The sequence below is a fragment of the Lygodium microphyllum genome, chromosome 20, assembly GCF_053477565.2.
Source record: "Lygodium microphyllum isolate KBCC chromosome 20, Lygodium_microphyllum_v1.1.10, whole genome shotgun sequence".
NCBI classification, from domain to species: domain Eukaryota; kingdom Viridiplantae; phylum Streptophyta; class Polypodiopsida; order Schizaeales; family Lygodiaceae; genus Lygodium; species Lygodium microphyllum.
In genome coordinates this window covers 133,137,641-133,145,152 of record NC_141154.1, presented here as the reverse complement: position 1 = coordinate 133,145,152, position 7,512 = coordinate 133,137,641, and the positions used below count along the sequence as shown (strand labels likewise).

The 7,512-nt window shown below is 42.0% G+C and overlaps 1 pseudogene; it reads left to right on the top strand.

Annotated features, from left to right (window-relative positions):
* The first annotated feature begins 5,219 nt into the window (after positions 1-5,219).
* On the top strand, positions 5,220-5,566 carry LOC148019419 (V-type proton ATPase subunit E pseudogene; annotated as a pseudogene).
* The last annotated feature ends 1,946 nt before the right edge of the window (positions 5,567-7,512 follow it).

Genomic DNA, 7,512 nt, shown 5'->3' with positions numbered 1-7,512 from the left:
TGGAGAAAATAGTGCAGCCTATGCAGTATGAAGATGATGAGACCCCTATTCTCATTCCTCGCAGCCATTTTTCACGTAGTCATTGGGCTAGAGCAACCACTGAGACAGTGGTAAGGATTGGAGAGAAACAAATTCCCTTGATCGCTTTAGTTGATCATGGTTCTGAGATTAATCTTATTGCTCGAGGTGTTTATGAGAGTGGCAAGTGGCCTATGGATGCAGAGCATGGCTGGTGCATGAGAGCCGCAAATAATACTTCTGGTGATATGTATGCTGCTTGTCCGAGTATCAGAATTTCTATTGGTAATGTTGAAGAGGATTATCATTGCTTTGTTCAGGATTCATGTTCTTATCCGATTATTCTTGGACAGCCTTTCATTATAGAAGCAAGAATGGAAACAAAAGTGATGGATGACGGGTCAGCTTATGCGCGGATACGCAGTAAAGATGGTATGCGAGCTGTTCAGTTTATGACTGTTGGGGTAAATCATCCGAGAAACAGGGACTCCTTGCGTGAGGCACCACTACCTGCGAAGGAGTTGGATTTTCATTAGGTACCGCTGTCTTGCGAGACGCCAGTGGTACGGAGCGGAGAAAAGAGGAGATCTCGCCTCCTGGCAGCCAGTCTTTCTCCAATAATTTTGTTGGTTTTTCTTCAGATAGTTCAGTGAGATATCAGAAAATTTCAGATTTGCCTAGAGCTGCCAGGCAGTACATTGGTCGTAAGGAGAAAGAGTTGAAGAATGCAGGTATTTTGCAAGCAGAAGAGCATGTAGATGGATTGTATGAAGGGATGTCTTATGCAGATACATTGTTTGAGATGAGAGCAATGCTGAAAACTGATGTATGCAAGAGTTCAAAGATCATACCTGTGCAAACCTTGGATATGTTTCAGGAAATTTCTGGTTTTATGCTGCAAACAGAGTTAGAGGCTGAGAAAACTCAGCAAACTGAATTTATGGCTGATCTTGATCAGCTAATAGAATTGCAGAGGGCTGAATCCATTCAGCCAACAGAGTTGAATGTAGAAAAATTTCTGCATACAGAGTTTCAAGATGCATTTATGCAGTCCATAGAGCCGAGGGCTGAATCCATTCAGCCAACAGAGTTGAATGCAGAAAAATTTCTGCATACAGAGTTTCAGACTGCACCCATGCAGTCCATAGAGCTAAAGGCTGAAATTTTTCAGCCAACAGAGTTGAAAGTTGCTGAAAATTTGCAGAAATTGCAGCAAAGAAGAGAGTGCTTGAATGATGCCAAGGTTGACACAAAATATAAAACAGTTGATAAGAAGGTTAAGCCGGTTGCAGGCCCGCTTCCTTCTGATAGTGATGAACAGATTGAAAAAGCTATGAAGCAGCCTATGTTGAGGGACCCTGCAAATATTGGACATAAGTTTACTGCTGAAACTCTTGCAGAATTGAAGATTGGAAATGATGATTTTTTGCTTCCAGTGGAAAAAGAATGTTTTAGAGAGATGCTTGGACGTCATGGTAAGGCATTTGCTTTCTTTCCACATGAAATTGGCTGCATTAGTCCCGAATCGGTCGCACCTATGGTCATTTTCACTGTTCCTCATGTACCATGGAATATACGTCCTATACCTGTGCCTAAAGCACACTTGCCAAAGCTGATAGAGTTGCTGAATGAGAAGATTAAAATGGGGATTTTGGAACCTTCTTCTGCACCCTACTCTAACAGGTGGTTTACTGTACCAAAGAAGAATGGTACTTTGAGATTTATTCAGGATATGCAGCCCGTGAACAAAGTGACAATCAGGAATGTGGGAACAGGTCCAGTTGTGGATGAATTTGCTGAGGCTTTTGCAGGACGAGCCATCTATTCACTAGGTGACTTGTATTCAGGTTATGATCAGTTTCAGCTTGCCTTGGAAAGCAGGGATATTACTACTATGCGGACACCTATTGGTCTTGTGAGGATGTGTACCTTGCCTCAAGGTGCCACAAACTGAGTTGCTCATATGATGAATGCTATGCATAGAGTTTTACGAGACTATATTCCGCAATATACCATGCCTTTTCTAGATGATGTGCCTATTAAGGGTTGTGCAGAAGAAGAAAAGAATGAAAGTCTTGATTTGCGTGGATGTAGACAGTTTGTAGCTGACCACTTGATTGCTTGTGAGCAAATATTGACACGATTAGAGGAGGTAAATTTGACACTTTCAGGGTTGAAATCTGTCTTTGGTGTTAATGAAGTCATCATAGTTGGGCATATGGTTGGATATTATGGCAGAAAGCCTTCTCCTGCAAAGGTGGATGCCATAAACAGGATTGCAGAGTATTGCTCGACTACTTCAGAGGTGCGGAGATTTGTGGGAGCTTGTGTATTTTACATGATTTGGATTCCTCATTTTGCTCATATTGCAGATGTTCTCTATCAGCTGCTTCGAAAGGGGCAAAGATTTCATTGGGATGAGAAGCATTCAAAAGCCATGCGTAAGCTCAAGAAGCTGTTGCAATCAGCTCCTACTCTACGCAAGGCGGATTATCAGTGTGGATGGCCGATCATGTTGACAGTTGATACTAGCCCTATTGGCATAGGTTGGGCTGTGGGACAGGATGATGCTGATGGAAATAGGTATGCTATCCGCTTTGGAGCTAAAGTTCTTAATGAGCGACAAAGGAGATATCCGCAGATCAAAAGAGAGTTGTGGGGAGTAGTCACTGCACTGAAGTGTGACAAAGGGTATTTTATTGGAGCTTCAGTTATTGTGGAAACAGATTGTTTACCTTTGCTTGGCATGATTACTAGTTTCTCGACTCCAGATATAGCGATGCTTCGGTGGATTGCCTATATCAAATCATTGAATCCAGAATTTCGACACATAGCAGGGAAAGATAATCCAGTTGCTGACATGCTTTCTAGAGCGAAATATGAGGATGAGGAGTCAATGCTTGCAGAAGATGATGAGACAGAGTTTGCTGCTTCTGTCCTTGTTCATGATTGTCATGTATCTACTGTTGAAGCTTTTATTGAAGAACTTTATGTTGATGAGTGGCTGCAAATTGGACAGTATCTAAGTTCATTGACTCGAAGAGCTGATTGGACAGATGATGAATTCAAGAAAATCAGAAGGAAGGCTTAGGGGTATTTCTTGAAAGATGGTTTTCTTTGGAAGCATCCAAGAAAGAGAGGAGGCTTGCCCTTGAGAGTAGTTTGTGATGTAGCGATGCAGATACAGATTATGCAAGAGTTTCATGAGAGCTCATGGGCTGGACATAGAGGTGTGTGGGCTACCTATGAGAAAATCAAAGAAAGATACTGATGGAAAGGGATGTATAAAGATGTTTCTCACTTTGTGGAGACTTGCAGGGACTGCCAGCTTTACTCTTTAGTGCGACATCGTGATGAGTTGCATCCGACTTATCCACTATGTATGCATTACAAGTGGGTGGTAGACTTGGTTACTTTGCCAGTGGGACTTTGGCAGATGAGATATCTTGTCTTGGCTAGGGAGGATCTTACAAACTATGTTGAAGTTAGACCGTTGCGGACGAAGACCACCACTACAGTATGTAAATTCTTGTTGGAAGAAATATTTTGCAGGTATGGATGTATAGGTAAGATTACAGCTGATCGTGGAGAGCTAGATGCAGATGAAGCTAGAGAATTCTTCTCACGGCTTGGGATTAAATTGTCTCTTACTACTGCCTATAATCCAGAGGGAAATGGTAAAAGTGAAAGAGGACATCCGCCAATAGTTAAAGCATTAGCAAAAGCTTGTAGAGGTCGGATTGGAGATTGGCCAAGATTACTACCTTTTGCATTGTGGGCTGATCGCTCTACACATAGTGTGACTACTGGATACATGCCTGCGGAGTTGATGTATGGGCAAAAACCTGTCATGCCTACTGAAATTTGTGCTCTCACTTGGAGTGTTCTTCCGTGGCATGAGAATTTATCAAGGGAAGAACTGTTAGCCCTTCGGATTCGTCAACTAGAGAGAAGGAAAGAAGATGTGCAGCTAGCAGTTGATCGTTTGAAGGCAGCCCGTCTCAGAAACAAGGACAGGTTTGATTTAAGGCATCGCTTGAGACCTAGAGCCATAAAAGAAGGAGATTGGGTTCTAGTCTACGACAGTAGTCTAGAAAATCAGCATAGTAGCATGAGAAAAATGGTTCAAAGATGGTTTGGACCGTATGAAGTGAAGCAGGTTTTTGACAATGGTACCTATGAGCTGGCTGAATTAGATGGAACAGTATTGAGGGTGCCTATTGCTGGAAAACGAGTCAAGATTTTCAAGAGAAGAGAAGATGAAAAATATGCACTTGAAGCATTGACAGAAGAAAAACAGGTAGAAGAAAGACAAGCAGAAGAAACAGTGAACATAAATGATGAAGCTGATGGAGAAACAAGTCTACTAGAAACAGAAGATGGACTCGACCTGTTTGTGGAGTTGAATGATCCTGGATAGTTGGCACATCCGGAGGATGCGCAGGTTTAGAGGGGGTGGATGTCGTGTTGCTGCGCATCCGAGTCGTATACACCTCCATTTCTTTTGTTGTGCATTTGTGTTAATTTCTGCGTGTGATTCATTGTTTGTGTGATGCATTTTGATAATCCGCATCCAATGTATATATTCCCTTAGTGCATGCGTATGATTTTGTTTGGATGCATGATGTGTGTGTATTAGAAAAATATGAAAAAACTGATGCCAAATGACATTATCAAGCTGATTATTTCAATGATGAACTTTAAGAAATGATGCAGGACATGCATATGACGTCAAATAGGGTGACCTTTGAAATCGTCATTAAAATGGTGCTGGAACTTCTGGATGAAATGAAGATTATGGCGGTGATGACAATTGCGAAGGCACTTGAGCAAGCAGATGTGCAGTGGAGTAGTTCTCTTGTAATAGGAATTTTAAGATTCCTCAAAAGCATAAAAGCTTCTTGGGTTTTTTTTATTGGTGGAAAGGCACTGCTGGACTCATGCTAAAATTGGTTTCCTAATCGCTGTTTTGGGACGGGACAGCCTGGTTTCAAAAGGGGTTTTTTTGAGAATTTTGGCAACAGGCCTTCAGGGAGTAACGTGGTAAGAGGAAGATAAAAAAGAAAGAGGAGAATCTTTCTCTCTCTCTGTGTCTGTGTCTGGATCATATAACCCGCAGGATCTTACGCCCCGCAGAGCTCCCTTATCAGAGAACCTCCCAGACACATTTTACGGCACGCCTTGCCTCCCCTTTCAGGCAAATGAACGATGATGACGTCTCTTCTGAAATACGGCGCTTGGTGGCCTTCATCAAATACGACGCGGAAGAGAAAGCTCGGGAGATTGTCATTTCTGCCGAAGAGGAGTTCCAGCTCCTAAAGCTACAGTTTGTGGAAGACGAGAAACGTAAAATCAACCAGGAATACGAGAGGAAGGAGAAGCAACTGGAGATTTGCAGGAAAATCTCAATGCTTCTCGCTTGCGGGTGCTTCAACTGCAAGATCACCTGGTTAATGATATCAAGAAAGGTGCAGAAAAGCGAATTTATTCATTCAGCTTGACAGACCATTATGCATACAAGCAGTTGATGAAAGATCTCATTGTGTGAGGAGTTACAAACTGCCTGCATGCTTCGTGGCTCAATTTTGAGTGATAATTGTATGCACCGGTGGGCTCAGAAGCTTCAGACTGAGGGGTGTCCATACACATGCCCTCTTTATTCTTACTTCTTTTGGGGCACCTACCACCGGTGGTCTGAAAGCGAGGACGTTCGGCTTTTTAATCCTGACGAAGGTCCTTATTGAGTTGTAAAGGCTAGTTGAGGTCAGCAGCCATGGCTCTTCAGAATATTGGTGCCAGCAACAAGAATGTTGCTTTCCACCTCTACAATCGAATCCAGAACATGTCCAGCTGAATAATTACACCTTCGTCACTCTCCTCAAAGGCTGATCTGTGCTTGTCAATTTCGAATCAGGACATACCGTATACGATGACGTTGTCAAGGAAGGCCTGGAAGGACCCTGGATGGCAAACCAAAGAACGAAGCATGCATTCTGTGTTGTTTCCTTGATTGTGGACAGCAGATTTCAATAGGACTGTTATACCACGAATGCTACAAGCATCTAATACTACTACTTTTTATCAAACTTAATCAATTGCGAGGCTTTCAGATGGTTCCAATCATCTTGCGGTGAAGTGGCTGTGACATTATCCTATTCTTTAGCCATAAATTCATTCAACACAAGATGGAATTTGTGATTCTATACAGCTTGCAATTAGCTTTGCTGGTGGCTACATAACAGGAATTTTCTGTCAATGACTCACAACTAGCTGTCAATCTTGTGTCATTCCTAAACAACTCAAAGGATGAACAATTTGTTGTAACTGCTTTTCATGTATGAAAGAGGAGATCACTACATTAAATGCTGAAAAGAAGAACAGGAGAACACCTGAATGGGAACAGTTTATGATGAACTTCAGTTGAACTTCAGTTTATTATGAACATGAACTTCTTCTAACTCATTTGACAAGGAATATAGTGAACTTTGGCATCAACAATTCAATTTTCTTCTTGTTAGTCTCTTCCATTGCTGTACCTTGAACCCCGTGTTCTACAACTCTTGCATGAACTCTACGACACCGTCCGATGCTCCTTTGCGGCGGGAAGAGCTTTCAAATGGCGAGGATGTATAGCTCGCCCTTGGATCCCTGGAGCTCACACACCCTTCTTTTTTGGTCGCATGATCTGTGTAGACATTTTCTATGTAGTAGTGATATCTTGCCATGATTGTACCAGTCCCTTTCATTATGCGATTATGTATTTATTTCATGTATCAGTGTTATGATTTAAGTACATTTTGTTTTTGTTTACACGAGCATTGTACACAGTGCAGAAACTATTTTGTATGGCCCAAATAAAGCACACATTGCTATCTGCCACAAATTTTGTTTTCCCTATTACCGTCGCTATTAGCGTCGCAAATTTACTTGGATGCATCGTTATTGGCGTTGTTATTAGAGTCGCAAAGCGTCATTATCAACATCATTATTTGCATCGGTATCAGTGTTGCTGATACCAATCCAAATAGCGATGCTGATAAAGACGCTAATACCGACTGTTCTATGGCGTCACCAATAGCGACGCTTTTTGCGATGACGGGGTAAATTTTATTATTTACATTTTTGTCACTTTTAACGTCGGTATAAGGCCTATATCTTGTACTGGATATTTATCGATAATCTGGGGGCAACCAATATAAGGGATAGACAATTGATTATTTTGCGAAAGTGTTTTGACCATTGCAGACAATTTTGCATAGCTCTTAACCCATGGAAGTGCATCCTTGGAGTTCCTTATGGGCTATTGTTAGGTCATATGGTTAGTCCACTAGGGATTGCGACTGACCCTGAAAAGATCAAGGTCATAGTCGCCATGAGACTTCCGCACACTCGGAAGGAGGTGTATAGCTTTCTATCCTCGTTGTGTATTCTCGGAGCTTTATCAATGCCCTAGCAGAAAGAACATTGCCACTTATGAACCTTTTGTTCTTTAAC